The sequence below is a fragment of the Diospyros lotus genome, chromosome 3 (genome assembly GCF_014633365.1).
Source record: "Diospyros lotus cultivar Yz01 chromosome 3, ASM1463336v1, whole genome shotgun sequence".
NCBI lineage: Eukaryota > Viridiplantae > Streptophyta > Magnoliopsida > Ericales > Ebenaceae > Diospyros > Diospyros lotus.
The window spans coordinates 29,942,458-29,959,309 of NC_068340.1; the positions used below are offsets into that span (position 1 = coordinate 29,942,458).

General features: G+C 40.0%; 1 protein-coding gene and 1 pseudogene across 1 annotated transcript in view; both read left to right on the plus strand.

Moving 5' to 3' along the window:
* Positions 1 to 235: 235 nt before the first annotated feature.
* The window catches only part of LOC127796598 (scarecrow-like protein 14), a 165,522-nt gene continuing 148,905 nt past the window's right edge, over positions 236 to 16,852 (plus strand). Inside the window, exon 1 of the mRNA XM_052328828.1 lies at positions 236 to 543. The gene's annotated coding sequence lies outside the window, so the exon portion shown is untranslated. The remainder of the gene's footprint in view (positions 544 to 16,852) is intronic.
* On the plus strand, positions 550 to 3,557 carry LOC127796604 (scarecrow-like protein 14; annotated as a pseudogene).

Consider the following 16,852-nt stretch of genomic DNA (forward strand, 5'->3'; position numbering starts at 1 on the left):
TTGAGAAAATTTAAAAATTAATTTGAAAAAAATAAAAAATTAAGGAGTGTTTGGGTCAAAAAACCTAAAGAGACTAAAATTAAAGAGACGTTTACAATAAATTGATTCGTTAGTTATGAAAATAAAATAAAATAATAATTGTAGACGCGGCTACCTGTACGATAACATGTTAATAGTAAAAAAAGGCGAGATGAGATGATTCCAACTTAAAAAATCCATTGGCGGGTGGGTTCTGTTCCCACTTCCCAATCTGGAGGGAGGGAGGGAGAAGCCAACGGTACCATTCCTTTGAAGAAGAATGGGTTGGGTTATTCATGTCGAGTCGGAGGAAGTTTGCCGGTCATAAACTAGAACGCCAGGTCTACATCGTCGTTTCAGATAAGTCTCCTTCATTTGGACTAGGCCAATTCCTTCAACTTGACTATTAGGGTTGACTGGTTTTAGCTCATTTATTATATATGGTTCTCATCCCCCCTTTTTTTTAATCACTGCCACTGGGCATCCTTGTTACAGTGATCTTTATTGAGTTCTGTCTCATGCGAGGTACGGGTTCTGCTTTATTCTTGTTTTGATTTTATATTCCCAAATCGGGGTGAATATCCCATACAGATTCTTGAGTTTTGCTGTGCTTCTAATTGATCTCTCGTCTTTGCGAACGGTGATATGGGGATACGCATCACGTAAAGATTCTTCAGCTTCTTTGTTCTTCAAATTAATTTCTCCATTTATCTTCGTCTTCTGTTCCTCGCGTTGTTTCTCAGATTTTAATATATGCATTAAGCTTCATCTAATTTATATCTGGGCGAGGATTTCATATTTTTTTCATATTATCTTTCTATTGATTCTGTTTCGGTGAATGCTGTTTCTGTTAGAATTGCTTTCAATTTCTATGGTTCTCTAGCTTTCTTATCTGGTCATAGCAGTTTCTCTTTCAATCTCTTTTAGTTACCTTTGTCGTAGTTCTTTCTCTTCTTGGTTAGGTGTTCTAATTTAGATTACACAAGCTGTCAGTTTTGAACATCTGCAGACCACAGGTTTAGTTCTTGAAGTTGGATTTCCGTCAAATTTCTGTACCAGGAAGGTGTCCATGGATTTGCATCACTGGTCATTTTCTGGTTCCACGGACGGATGTGAGTCAAAACAAGAGTCTGTTTCAGCCTATTCAGATCCTTATTCGATTACAGGATTTCAACTTGAAGATGTGAACCGACAATATGAATACTCGAATGTTCTCCCCATTTCAGATGGTCCAGCCCCTGCAATTCACTCCACGGATTTGTCTGTGAGCTGTAGTGGAGATTCTGCAGAAAAATATGATTTCTGTGACTCTGTTCTCAAGTACATAGACCAGGTATTAATGGAAGATGACATGGAAGACAAGGCCTCCATGTTTGAGGACTCCACTCTTCATGCTGCTGAGAAATACTTCTATGATATACTTAATGAAAGATATCCTTCCGTGCCCAATCTGGTGATGCCTCGTGAGGAAACAACTAGCGCCCAATGTAGCAGCAGTTACGGTGGCAGCTCTCCTGATGCTGACAACTTGGTTAAATTTGGTGCAAGTATATCTCCACTTGTGCACAATCCTTCTGTCGACCATTCATTACCGAGTAACTCACCATCATTTTCCTCTATAAGATTCCCTTGTCATAGTGTTATTGAACCCGTGAAGTCTGTTGTGAATTGGGGGGGGGGGGGGGGGGGGGGGATAGAGAATCCAAGGAACATTATACCTAGTGAAAATGGCGTAACTTTTAATTTTGTAGCATCAGCTATAGCAAAGGAAAAGGTTTGGCAAATGACAGCCAAGCTGGAAAAGGATGAAGGGGACTGCCAGGGTAGTTTATCGAGGGGAAGAAAATGTCTTCACCGAGAGGAGAGTGCCTTAGACGAAGGGAGAAGTAACAAGCAGTCGGCAGTAGATGTTGAGGAGTCTGTTTTACACGAGATGTTTGATAAGGTATTGTCCTTTGGCGAGTCTGCATTACACACTTCTGACAATGACCTCCCAACCGAGGCAGGCAGAAAGGGGCGGGAATATGAGCAAGCAAAAATATATGATGAAGAAAGAGCCTACTACAAGAAAGGAATTGCGAAAAAGGAAGCACTTGATATGAGGCGACTCCTGATACAGTGCATGCAATCTGTGGCAGACAATGATCTAATGACAGCAACTAAACTACTGAAGCATATAAGGTTGCTTTCATCTCCACTGGGTGATGCATCCCAGAGGTTGGCTCATTACTTTGCAAATGGTCTCGAGGCACGCTTGACCAGTTCTAGGACCCCAGAATATAAACCCTTTTCTGTCCAGTGCTTAGTGGAAGCTGATGTTTGGAAAGGTTATAAATTGTACGTTTCAGCACTTCCTTTCATGGGGATGTCATAGTTCGTTGCAACCCAAATGATCATGGAATTGGCTGAGAAAGCTACTTGTCTTCACATTATTCATTTTGGTATTATTCATGGCCTCCAATGGCCCCCGCTTATTCGGTGTTTATCTGAAAGACCTGGTGGACCTCCCAAGCTTCGCATAACGGCAATAGACCTTCCCCAAATCGTTTCCGACCAGATGCAAGGGTTAAGGAAACAGGACGGCGTTTGGCAACTTATTGTGAAAAGATGAAGGTTCCATTTGAGTACAATGGCTTCGGACAAAAATGGGAAACTGTTACTGTTGAGGATCTCAGGATTCAGAAGGAAGAGGTGCTTGTTGTGAACTGTTGGAATCTGTTAAAAGACTTATTTGATGACACAATTATGGAGCCTAGTCCAAGGGATGCAGTTTTAAATTTAATCAGGAGGATTAACCCAGATATTTTTATTCATGAAGTATATAATGGGACCCATAATTCCCCATTTTTTGTGTCACGGTTCCGCGAGATTCTCTTCCACTTCTCTGCATGGTATGATATGTTGGACGCTATTGTTCCGCGTGATAATCAGGAAAGAATGGCCCTTGAGAGGGACATATGGGGGGAGGCAATTTTGAATGTCGTAGCATGTGAAGGATTTGATAGGGTTGAAAGGCCAGAGTCATACAAACAGTGGGAGATTCGGACACTCAGGGCTGGGTTCAGACAGCTGCCTTTAAATCAGGAGATTCTGAAGGAAGTAAGGGCTAAGATCAAGTCATCCTACCACAAGGACTTTTTTGTGGACGAGGCCAACCAGTGGATGGTATATGGGTGGAAGGGGCGAGCTTTCTTTGCCATCTCCTCTTGGAAACCTGCATAGCTAGGTGGTGTTATGCAACTGCTAGTAACAAGTCTCTGTAGTGGTTGGACGATGGACGGTTTGTTGTTAAATATGATTTCTATATTTCTTTGGACAATGAAAATCTTTAGAATAAGCTGATAATAGTTGCTGTTTTCTTTTCATTCCAAATCCCCTTATTTTTCGCCCTTTCTACTCATGTCTATAGAATAATAGTTGCATAAATATTTAAACTATACATTCTATGCTGATAGTGGCCTTTAAACAAATGGCAGATTTGTTTCCTTAATGTTTTTGCTTAAAATAACTATAACCAGACACAAGTGGCGACGGTTGGGGTTGGGGCCCTTTGAATATATCTTTGACTAAATAGCAAAAGTTGCTCATTGAAGAAGAACAAGGTCTCAACTTCTTTCAATTTTCTGATGGGGTGAGGTCTGTTTTGGGTGATCCATGGTGATGCCTTCTTCTTCTTTGTCTTCATCGTCTTGTTTATGTTATGTTGGTTTGTATGGATGTGTAGGTAACAAACAGGGGCGGACCTAAAATTTTTTACTTGGGAGGCTTCAAATTTTTTTTTTTTCTAATCGAGCTTTATCAAAAGAAAAAAATAAAAAGATAAAAATGAAAGTTTAACAAATTTTGTATGTATATTTAATATAATTTATTAACTTAAAAAGAGAAAACAAAAAATAATAAAAAATACAAAAAATGGTCATGTTATTATTCAATCTAAAATTTAATTATATTATTTTTATTTAATTGATAATAATTTATCAATTGATATCATTTTATTTTTTTATTTTATCAATTAATTGCAATCCTCCACAATAAATAAAAAAAATAAGCACAACAATGTAATCGTGGGATTGTAGGACCTTAGACTACACTATATATATATAATGATAGTGTTATTTTAAAATAATGCTTGATTCTGTACGGTTCTGTGTTTAGTTTTTCTGAAACTGCTTGGCAGGTAGGATTTGCTGCTAAGATGCATGCACATAGACATGGCCACGGTTCATGAACCGCCGATTCCGGTTCATGAACCGTCGATTCCGGTTCAAGAAATCTTTGAACCTGAACCGAACCGCCCAAGGGCGGTTTGGGACGGTTCGGTTCCGGTTCCGGTTCGTGCCGGTTCGGTCAACGGTTTGAGCTGGTTCGGTCAACGGTTCTGGTTCAAATCGAATTTTTTTTAATTTTTTTTAAATATTATTGTATTCAATTTTGGTCCTTGTTCCGTTGTTCGGTTCGATTTGGTTTCGATTTTTAATTGTTAAATGTAATTGTAAATATAAATATTCTCAACCATATTTTTAATAAAAAAAACACTACTAAAAATTGAAGAAATATAAGTAATAATTTCATTAAAAATAATTAAAACAACTAAACAAGTATGTAATACAAGTAATTAATTTTTACAAATGTGAAAAATAAAAAATAAAAAATAGAATTAGACTTAATTTCATTAAAAAATAATTACAACAAAAATGTAATACAAGTAATTAATTTTTACAAATGTGAAAAAAAATAAAATATGGACTTGGATCCTACGCATCTTCATTGGAGTCGGAAGTCGCTGTTGTTGAACCATCATTAACCCATTCGTCAGATGATGATGAATGGATAAGTTCTTCTTGACGTCGCATGTTAGCTCTTTCCCAATCATCGAGGCAAACTTGAGCTTCCAATGATTCTGGAGCCAATCTTGATCTTCTTTCGTCCAAAATGTTGCCTCCACTACTGAATGTTTGTTCAACGGCTACAGTTGAAGCTGGAACTGCAAGAAGTTGACTTGCAATAATTGCAAGAGTTGGAAATGTCTCCTTGTGCCTTTTCCACCACTCCAAAATTTCAAAATTTAAACCTGTATCATCACCAAACTCAAAAACTGTGGTTAGATAAGTTTCGAGCTCCGAATGTGAGCTCGATCTAGGTTTTTTCCTCCTTTGATCTAAAAATTTATGACCCCATTTCATTGGTTGGGAGGAAGAGGAATGCGGAGCCATGGATGGAAATGATTCTTCACTACTAGGAGCAATAACATATGCTTCATATAATTGATTGCATAAAGTTCTAACCTTAGAAATTATAATATTCACATCAATTTCTTCATTATTTTCTAATCCTAACAACAAATAATAGTTAGACAAACACTCAATTAAACCATCAAATTTACACCTAGGATCAAATACCATAGTAACAAGAAAAATTTCAAGAATAAATTGATAATAACGTAACCATTTTTCTCTCATTTCTAAAACAGCATGACAAATTTCTTCAACATTAATTCCTTCCATTAATACACCGGCCACATTCATTGCTTCTATTAAAAATTGATGTGAAGTTGGTTTATAAACACTACTAAGTGTATGAGTAGCATCATTAAAAATTCGTAAAATATTCAAAATTGAACTACAAACATTCCACATAGTTGGAAAAATAGGATATTGTGGAATATAATTTGCTGCAAAAGAACACAATAAATATTTATATTCAAAAGATTGATTAAGTAATTTAAAAGTTGAGTTCCAACGAGTAGGGACATCTTTTGAAAAACGTTTTGGGGTTTGACCATTGGAGGTGCAAAAATGTGCCCATGCTTTTGCAGTTCGAGGGTGTACCCAAATATAAGAAATAACATTTCTAATTGGATCTAAATAAGAATTAAGTGACTTAATACCATCTTGAACACATAAATTTAAAACATGACATGCACATCTAACATGAAAAAATCTTCCACCAAAATTTGGTTGGCAAATTCTTTTCAATTCATTAATAGAAGCAGTATTAGCCGATGCATTATCAAAAGAAATTGAAAAAATTCTATTAACTAATCTATATTCTTGTAAAATTTGTTGAATTAATCTACAAATATTTTCAGCATTATGACTTTCATCAAAACATCGATACGCAAGAATTCTTTTTTGTAAAACATAATTTTCATCAACCCAATGACAAGTAATACCCATATATGAATGAGTTTGCCAATGATCACTCCAAATATCACTACAAATAGAAACATTAATATTATTGTTTTGAAAATATGTTATCAATTCAATTTTTGAGTTTTTAAACAATTTTAACAAATTCATTTTCAAAGTATTTCTAGGAATTGATTTAAAACTAGGATTAACAAAGTTTTGACAAAATCGAGTAAAACCTATTTTTTCACCAAAACTAAAAGATAAATGATCAATTGCTACCATTTCAGCTAAACTAGACCTACAATTAGCTTCATTATAATGAAATAATTGAGGAGAGTTTGAAGAGGTAGCAAACCCGGATATTTGTGTTTGATCGCGGCTCAATCCAACCTTGAGCGGGTGCTTTGTTTGCAAATGTCGGGCGAAAGTACCATATCCACCTCCTTGCTTGAATTTGTATACCTGATTACAATAATTACAAGATACATTAAATTTACCATCTCCTTTTGGTGTTTTCTTGAAATGAATATTAAAAATATCAGAAGTAGAAATTTTTCCACCTCCCTTTTGTTGAGTTTCACTCTCTTGTGTTTGAAAATTTTGAGCTTCAAACTCAACATTTTCAACATTTCTACCTTCACTTGCCATTTTTTTGAAAAAAATATGATAATAAAAAAATATAATAATGATAAAATAATATAGTAACAAGTAATAGATAATTAACAATATAATTGAATAAATTGATAAATAACAAAATAAGAAGATTGAAGAAATTGAAATTAAAATATTAAATGAGAGACAAAATTGAGAGAATAATAGCTTGAGACTTGAGAGAGAGAGAGAGAGAGAGAGAGAGAGAAAGTGTGAAAAATGAGTGGGGGAGGGAGGGGTATATATAGATAGAAATTATAAAATTTAAAAAAAAAAAAAAAAAAGTTGGGGGGGGGAGGGGGGGTGTCCAACGGTCCAAATTGGACCGTTGGGGAAGGGGGTGCACGGCCGCACGCGCACGGGGGGGGGGGGGGGCGGTTCCGCGGAACCGCCGTGCACGCGCACGGGGGGGGTTGGGGGGGGGGGGCCAGTTCCGCGGAACCGGAACCTTGAACCGGAACCGGACCGAATTTCGCCGGTTCGGTCCGGTTCCGGTTCCGGTTCGGCCGGTTCCGGGTCCGGTTCCGGCCGGTCCGGTTCCGGTTCGAACCGCCGGTCCGGTTCAATTTTGGCCATGTCTACATGCACATACATATATATATATATGTATATATAACTTTAATTATTATTATTTTTCTAATTTTGAACTAAAAATCCGAGAAGTAGTTTTATAAACAGGTTTGGTTATTATATAGCTTTTGCGAGAAACTGTTCATAAGGATACGACTGTCTCTGTTTTTTTGGGTAAGTAAATGTAAATCCATGCATTCTCAAGCATCTTTGACGGGGCTTCGAATGAAAGTGTTATTTTAAAATAATGCTTAGTCAGATGAATGAAGGCAACTAAACGACGAGAAGCAGGTACGGTTTGTATAATCTCCTCTGCCTAGGGTGATGGTTTTCTCAAAGGTTGGTCCATTACTTTGCAGACGGCATGCTATTCCCCCCCCCCCACCCCCCCAGATATTGCGATATCTCTAATGAGAGGAGAATGGTAGAAATTTCAAAATTTAAATATCTCTTTCTCTCATACTTTCGCCTCATGCTACCCTATGAAGCACGGAAATGGCTCGGACGAGTTGTTTTGTTGTTTCTGAACCGTTTCGTGTTTCGGAAACGCGAAGAAGGCTTGAAACCGTGTTTGGGTCGTTTCTGTAAATTGCGAAACGTTCTGAGGGAGTTTCGCAATTTACAGAAACATGTTGGAAACGCATCTCCCACAGGAAACGCATTTCCAGCGACTAGTCACCTGCAACAAGGAAGGTCACCGAGAGGCGAGGCGAGATATGTAGTGTGCGGCGATGGTTGACGGTGAGGCTAGAGATGGAGTGTACGACGGCGGACGGCAGTTGGCGATGAGGGTGAGAAGCGAGCGATGGTGGCAGAGACATGTCGATTGTGAGAGAAGCGAGATCGAAGGCGAGGGTGAGGGTAAGAGAGTCGTCGATGGCGAGAGAGACGAGCGATGGTGGCAGAGAGAGTTGATTGTGAGAGAGGCGAGATCGAAGGTGAGGGTGACGGCAAGAAACTCGTCGATGGCGAGAGAGGTAGTGACAATGGCAGAGACGCGTTGACTGTGAGATGCGAGATCGACGGTGAGGGCGAGGGCAAGAGACCCGTCGACGGCAAGAGAGGCGGCGACTGTGGCAGAGACGGTTGAAGCGGCGGCGATCGGCCATTGAGAGTGAGCAGCGAGATAGGGCGACGCGGCGGTCCGCCATTAACAGCAAGTCAGCAACCACTGATGCAATTTAGGGTTTACATTATTTATAGTATATAAATTATAAATTTCATATTATTTATATAATTTAATTATTTAAATTAATAGCAACCACTGATGCTGTTATATAAATAATATTTAATTTAAATTAACCACTGATGCAATTTATAATATTTATATAATTTAAATTTATAAAAATTGTATCAGTGGTTCCATTTATACATTATTTATATTATTTATATAATTTAAATTTATATTATTTAAATAACTGTTAATTAAATTTAAATTATGATTTAATTTCACATACACCTCTATATTTTTAAAAATTACAATTTACCCCACATTTCCGTTTCCTAACTTTTTTGAAAAATACCGTTTCCACGTTTCCGTTTCCGCATTTCCCGTTTTCGTTTTCGTGCAACATAGATGCTACCCACAATCTCATTCTTCCATTCTGCTCATCCCATGCCACAACGTCTCCAGCATCCTCATTTCGCCCCGATTTACGAGGAGGGAAGTTCTTATTATGATTTTCATAAAATGTCCATGATATGCGTATATATTTATGATTTGAGTTTGGTCGAAAGTTTAAACTTAAATTTATGAATATTCGGCCTTTGGATCTTACTGGTTTTTGGGTATGTGGGTTGATGGGAATAAGGGTGTCTGGTGGTTGCATCGGATCGCCGAAAACCATCGGCCATGGTGGTTGGTAGGGCTTACGATTTAGGTTGATTATGATCGTCGAAAACCACCAGCCACGGTGGCCGGTGGCGATTGACAATGAGTTTACATGGGTGTTGGGTTTGGCCGAAAGTTTAAACTTAGATATAGGGAGATTCGGTCGTTGGATCTTGTTGATTTTTAGGTATGTTGGTCAATGGGGGTAAGAGTGTTAGGTGGTTGCCAATGATCCCTGGAGACCACCGGCCACGATGGTCGGTGATGACTGACAGTGCATTTTTAAGTTGTGGTTGAAAATTAAAAATTAGATCTATAAAAATTCAATTGTTAAATCTAGTTCACTTTTGTGTATGTTAATCTTTTTGACTGGTGTTTTTAATGGTAGACTCTAATTAAGGAAATTTTCAATTAGTGGTGGTTGTCGATGGTCATTGGTGGTGGCGATTGTGGCTGGTTGTTGCATATACATACATACATACATATATATTTATATGTTCTTTTTTCTTGTGCTTTAGTTTTTTTGTGTATGTTGTTTTTTTTATGGTGATGACTATTATGATTTGGTTATTAAAGTAGAAATTAAAGAACATGATTTGTTATGAGTTATAAAAGAGCATGATTTGCATCATAATCAGGATGGAATCATGCTTGAGAGGGAAATATTGGGGAAGCCCATTTTGAGTATCATAGTATGTGAAAGGTTAGATAGAGTTGAAAGACCAGAGACATACAGGCAATGGGAGACTCGGACGCTCAGAGCATGGTCCAAGCAACTTCCTTTGAATCAGGAGATTCTTAAGGAAGTAAGAGCTAAGATCAAATCATCGTACCACAAGGACTTTTTAATCGACGAGGCGGACAAGTGGATGATATATCGATGGAGAGGTCGAGCCTTCTTTGCCATCTCGTCTTGGAAGCCTGCCTAGCTAGCTATTATGTAAGCCTCTATAGGATATGATGATGAAACTATATACGAACTTTTATGACTTCTTGGTTTAGTTAAACATGATTCTCTATTAATAAGGACAATGAATATCTTTAACGTTATGCATGCAGAATGTTTACTGTTTAATTTATTTTGATTTCAAATCCCCCTTGTTTTCCTGTCCGTATTTTCTGCTATCCTAAGATAACCACCACAACCACTAACGGACTCACTACATTAAGTACGCAAATATTTGTATGTTAAACTCTGGCCTCTGGCCAAATGAGGCCACTATATCTTCTTACCATTGGGCCAACCCCTTTTTCTTCTGTTGCTTTATGTTTGTGTTTGTGTGTGTATATATTTCACAAAGTCCACTTATCTGTCTCTTTTCCAAATCAAGTTTTGCTAAAGGTGTTTGGCAGGTATCTACAGCTAGAGGTGAGAAAAAATTCAAAAAATCTGAATTAACTGAATTGAATCGATCGAAATTGGCAGTTCAGTTCGGTTCAATTTGTAAAACAATTCAGTTTGGTTAAGTTTTTTGAGTATTTCAATTAATCTGGCTTGGTTTAAATGTTTTTATTTAAAAAATTAAAATAATCAAACCAAGCGAAATATTAAATAAGGGCATCATTTTTTATTGAATTAACCCACTCACTCATAAAATGCTAATTTTTTAATTTGATTAGAGAGAATTAGAGAAGCAAAGCACTGCCCTCCTTACCCGACCCTTCCCTTTTCTCTTTGCCTTTTTCCCTTTTGATGGATGCCCTAGTTTTTGAAAGGGTAATTAACACCTAACTATCTCCGGCTAGAAGGGGAGAATCAAAAAGTTTGAAGACACTTAGCCAAATTCTGGGTATTTCACTCCCTTCCAAAAGAAAGCCAAATTAAGCCTTATATAGTGGTTGACCCTGTGGTTGCTTAGTACATAAATGCAGAATGCATGAATGCTAACAGAATGCATCTACATGAATGCTATAATAAAGAGAAATACATAATTGCTGAATTAAAAGAACAATTAAAGGAAAGCCAGATTAAGGGAATGCTAACTTGTGCTATTGGTTTTTTGGCTATTGGTATTCACGAGTTGGGCTGGTGGGTCTGTTGGTGTTGGGCCTGTGATAGGCTTGACTTAGTGGGTTCACTCTGTGGGTTGATAAGTGTCTAACATGTGAACTGGGGCCTCAGATTGCCTAGTTAGCTGGTTGGTACTATTAGCGTGCGACAGACTGCTGCTCACTACTGCAAGACTCGGGTTGTTATTCGAGCTTGCTGCGTCCTGAACCTCAAGGGCTAAGACTCGCAATCCTGACACTTCCCGTCCCTTCGGAAGCATCTTGTCCTCAAGGTGCAAATAAGGAAACTGGTAGGCCAAGTACTCGGTCGATTCCCATGTAGCTTTCTCAGGTGCCATGTTCTCCCACTACACTAAGGCCTCAAGTGTCTTCTTCCTATTCTTCTTGACCACACGGTAGTCTAGGACCCTTAAGGGCTAGACTAGCAGTGTGGTATCCTCGTTGAGCTCGGGTAGATCATGCACCACATTGGTCAGATGGCCTACCTTGGGCTTAAGCTGCGACACATGAAACACTAGGTGAACATGAGTGTCTGCAAGAAAGTCTAGTTTGTAGGCAATTGGCCCTGTCTTCTGCACAATCCTGTAAGGCCTGTAGTACCGATATCCAAGCTTCATCTTGGCTGCAAGTGTCACACTCTTTTGTCTATGCGATCACAGTTTGACATAGACCAAGTTTCCTTCCTGGAACTGCCGGTCTTATCGTCCCTGGTTATAATAGTTCTTTATATGTGACTGTGCCCTAGACAAGTGGCTTTTCAACTCCTCCAGCAGCTCATCTCGGTTTAGCAGTTCTCGGTTAACACTATCCATCTTGGTTGTATACGGCATGTAGGACACTAGTGTGGGAGGTGTTCGCCCATACACTACTTCAAACAGGCTGCATCCTAAGGATTATGGTAGGGCGTGTTGTACCTGTACTCTGCCCATGCAATTCGATCAGCCTATGTGTGTGGATTGCTCTGTGAAAAACACCGTAGGTACTGCTCCAATATCTAATTGGTGACCTCGGTCTGCCCGTTCTTCGGCGAGTGATAAGAGGAGTTGGATGATAACTCTGTCCCCATCATCTTAAAGAGCTCATTCCAAAAGTGGCTGGTGAAAATTTTGTCGCAATCAGTCACAATAGTTTGAATTGGACCACTATCTGCATGAAAACTTGTGTAATAGATTGAGCTGTGAAGGGGTGCACAAGTGGTATAAAGTGGGCATACTTGCTGAGCTGATCCACCATAACAAGGATTGACGAGTACCCTTGTGACCTTGGTAGGCCCTCAACAAAATCCATGCTTAGATCCTTCTATATCTGCTCAGGCATAGGTAGTGGTTGCAATAAGCCACTAAGCTAAGTAGAGTCGCTCTTGGCAAGCTGGCAGACGTCATACTTTGCCACATGCCTGGCTACTTACTGCTTTATGCCTTCCAGTGAAAAATGAAACTAAGGTGTTGCCAAGTGCGGTAAATGCCTAAGTGTCATCTCTCTCTTGAGTTATGAAAATGCAGCACAAGGGTAGTGCACAAATCATCGGCATCTGGCACATACGCCTTTCTTTTGTACAATAGTAGGCCGTTGTGGAACTCATAGTCACTGACTGCATCACTGTCTGTGTTGGCCTGTATCAACTCCTGACTATGCTGGTCTGTCTCTAGTGCATGTCAAATTTGCTGCCAAATAGCCCACGTTAGCCTAGTGACAGGCAACAACTGGTCACTGTTGTCCCATCGAGACAAGGCACCAGCAACCTTGTTCTTTGCCCTAGGTCGATACACAATCTTGTAATCGTACCCTATCAGTTTGGCTACCCACTTGTGCTAATATGGGGTCACAATCTGCTGCTCTAAAATGTGCCTCAAGGGTTGCTAGTCAGTCACAATCTTGAACCGTTGTCCCAACAAATAGGGCTTCCATACCTTGATTGCTTCGATGACTACTACGTTTCCTTAGTATAGGCAGACCATGTGGCTTTAGTTGGGCCGAACGCTTTGTTGAGATAGGCCACTAGCTGGCCTTGCTGAACAAGCACAACACCAATGCTTGTGTTGCTAGCATTAGTATGGACTTTAAATGGCTATGTAAAGTCAGGCATAGCCAAGACGGGGGTACACGTCATGGCTGTTTTCAAAGCTGCAAAGGCTTGGTCAGTCTCGTTTATCCACTGAAATTTGTCTTTAATAGCTGCTTCAGTGGCATGGCAATAGCCTTATTGTGCTGCACAAACTTACGGTAGTACCCTGTTAGTCCCAGGAACCTTCCCAGCTTAGTGATGTTGGTAGGCTTTGGCCACTACTATATAGCAGCTATCTTATGTGGCTCCACTTTAATGCCTTCAGGGTAGATTCAATGTCCCAAGTACTCCAGCTTTGTTTGCCCAAAAGCACATTTGGACAGTTTGATGCAAAATCTTTCCCTGGCTAAAATGCTCAATACTTGCTCCAAATGCTGGTCTCGGGTCTTGGAATAAATTAATATATCATCAAAGAAAACCAAAACAAACTTACGTAGTATGGGCTGGAAAATGTGATTCATGGTTGCTTAAAACGTTGATGATGCGTTACAAAGGCCGAATGGCATGACCAGATACACGTAGTACCCATGATACATTCGAAACACTGTCTTGTGTATATCATCTGGGTGCATTTGGATTTGATGGTAGCCTGCTCATAAGTCCAACTTTGTAAAAATGGTTGACCCTCTTAATTCATCCAACATATCATCAATTGCTGGAATGGGAAATCTATTCTTCACTATGGCTTTATTGAGCGCTCGATAGTCTGTGCAAAAGCATTATGACCCATCCTTTTTCTTGACCAGCAGAACTGGTGATGAAAACGGGCTTGTACTGGGTCATATCAGATTCTTCTATAACATCCCCTTCAGCTGCTTTTCAATCTCTACTTCCTGGTGATAAGCATATCTGTAGGGGGCACCATTTATAGGCTGCACATCTAGTAAGAGGATGCGATGGTCAAACGGTCGGCTCGGTGGCAGGGTAGTGGGCTCCTACACCACTGTGCGAAACTTCTCCAAGACTGCCCGTATATCTGCAGATAGCTCCATCTTAGTCTTAGCTTGAGAGCTGTCGGGTCCCCGTGGCTGAGATGCTATTTGAATGGCATAGCACTCGCTGCCTACTCGGATCAGTTTCTGTATGACATTCACTTCGGTTACCCTAGTGGTACCCGATTGCATAGCCAAGCGAACTTGTTGGCCCATTAGGGTGAACTCCATGGTCAGCTGCTTATAATAAAAAAAAACCTTGCTTAGTTGGGCTAACCACTGCATACCTAGTACTATGTCTATCCCAGCTAATAGTATGACATATAGATCAACATTAATTGAAATGTGCTAGATTTTCAAACTTACAACCCTGAACTGCTGTGTGTATGCAAAGCGTTCCCCGCTGGAAACACATACTTCAAATGGCTCGATGTTGGTAGTCGAAATCTGCAACCTGTGGGCAACTTTGGTGCCAATGAAATTGTGGGTTGACCCGTTATCGATTAGTAGGCTGATAACTTTGCATTTGAGCATCGCTGTCACCTACATAGTCTATGGCCCTACAGATCTTGCTAGTGCATGCAGAGACACCTCTAGCAGATCTTTAGCCTCCACTTCGCTGCTTGTTACAGTCAAGTTGAAGGGCATGTCAAGCTCAGCCTCTTCGCTTTCCTCTTCCTCGAGTGGATCTTTTACCTTGATCAAGAAGGATTTGGCCACCTTGCACTTGTGTCCTGAGGTGAACTTTTCGTTATAATTGAAATAGAGGCCTTACTCCTTCTTATTTTGCATCTCGGCCCCCGATAGCTTGCGGACCCCTGGTGGAATGCGCTTATTACTTATGGCTTGTGGCACAAGTAGTGGTCTTGCCTTTTGCGCCCCTGAACTGGATTCGGCCAAGGTAAGCCCTTTGTACGTCGTTGCCTTGCACATCCTGGTGGGTCTGTGGAGCTTTATCTCTATAGCGATGTCCGGATTCAAGCCCTCAATAAATGCCCCAATTAGTGCCTTCTCTGGCCAGTCGCTAACTTGTGTGTTCACCTGTTCAAATTCCCGCTAGTAGTCCCTTAAGGACTAGATTTGTCCCATCTTCGACAGGACTTCATCATAGTTCATATAACCCTGTAGGCCCAAAATGTGTCTGTACCTCTTGCTCGAAATCTTTCCAAAGGATGAATCTTCCTTGATTCTCATATGTGCGTGAGAGCCACTACCACCAATGATTAGCCTCGTCCTCAAGGAAATAAGTGGCATATTCCACCTTTTCCTTATTGCTCATATCTTACAAATTGAAAAATAAATTGGCTAAGTTAAGCCAAGAGATGGGATCCTCATTAGTGAATGTCAGAAACTGTAAGCACGGCTTGAATACTATGCGAGTGGTGCATGTGGGATTCCAATTATTACCTCGCTCATTTGCGTCAGATTCACTATCAGAGCCAGAATTAGATCTTTGGCTGGCTAAGGCAGCAGATCCTCGCCTATGGGATGACGAACGATTGCTTCCACACCTTGGTGACTGCTATTGCTCCTACATTAGGATGGTTAAATTTTGGAGAGTCTATTTCACCCGTGAGAACCTTTCTTCCATGACGTTGGCCATTTTTCCAAGTTCTCAATGCGGTCCTTGTGCATCTGTCCTTCTGCCATTATTGGGTGAGTCGAATAAACAAAACTTCTGAGAACGTCTTCCAAGCACTAGAGCTTCGAAAAAGAGCATAAACAACCTCTCAACAAGAGCACCAATGATGGATGCCCTAGTTCTCATAAGGGTGATTAACGCTTAAGTATCTTAGGATAGAAGGGGAGAATCAAAAAGTGTGAAGACACTTGGGCAAATTTTGAGTATTTCATTCCCTTCCAAAAAAAAAGCCAAGTCAAGCCTTATATAATGGCTGACCTTCTGGTTGCTTTGTACATAAATGTAGAATGCATGAATGCTAACAGAATGCATCTACATGAATGCTATAATAAAGAGAAATACATAATTGCTGAATTAAAAGAACAATTAAAGGAAAACCAGATTAAGGGAATGCTGACTTGTGTTGCTAGTCCTCTGGCTGTTGATATTCACAAGTTGGGCTGGTAGGCTTGCTAGTGTTGGGCCTGTGATAGGCTTGACTCAGTGGGTTCACTCTGTGGGTTGACAAGTTTCTGACATGTGAACTGGGGCCTCAGATGGCCTAGTTGGCTGGCTGGTGTTGTTGGCATATGGTAGACTGCTACTCATTGCTCCAAGACTCAGGCTGTTGTCCGAGCCCGCTGTGTCCTGAACCTCAAGGGCTGAGACTCGTGATCCTAAGACCTTTGCCCTCTTTGTGTCTCCACTCTTCATTCTCCAAATTGTAGTTAGTTTCCGATTTGATTTGCGATAGATAAACTTGTTGTTTTCCTCTGCTTACGTATTCTTTAACTCTTCTTCATTTTTTTTGTCTTCTATCTTCAATTTTTGTTTCGTCTTCTTCGATTTTTGTCCCTCTCGTCTAGACTTGAAGTCACTATCCCACATCCTTACAACTCTCCACAATGCTAACCATCGTCTTCTACTCTTTTTCTTTCCTCTGGTGAGTCTAGTCTGTGACTCCGTCGCCAACCCACACCTTCTACGACTCGTCGACTATATTGTTGGGCTTATAAGCCCTTT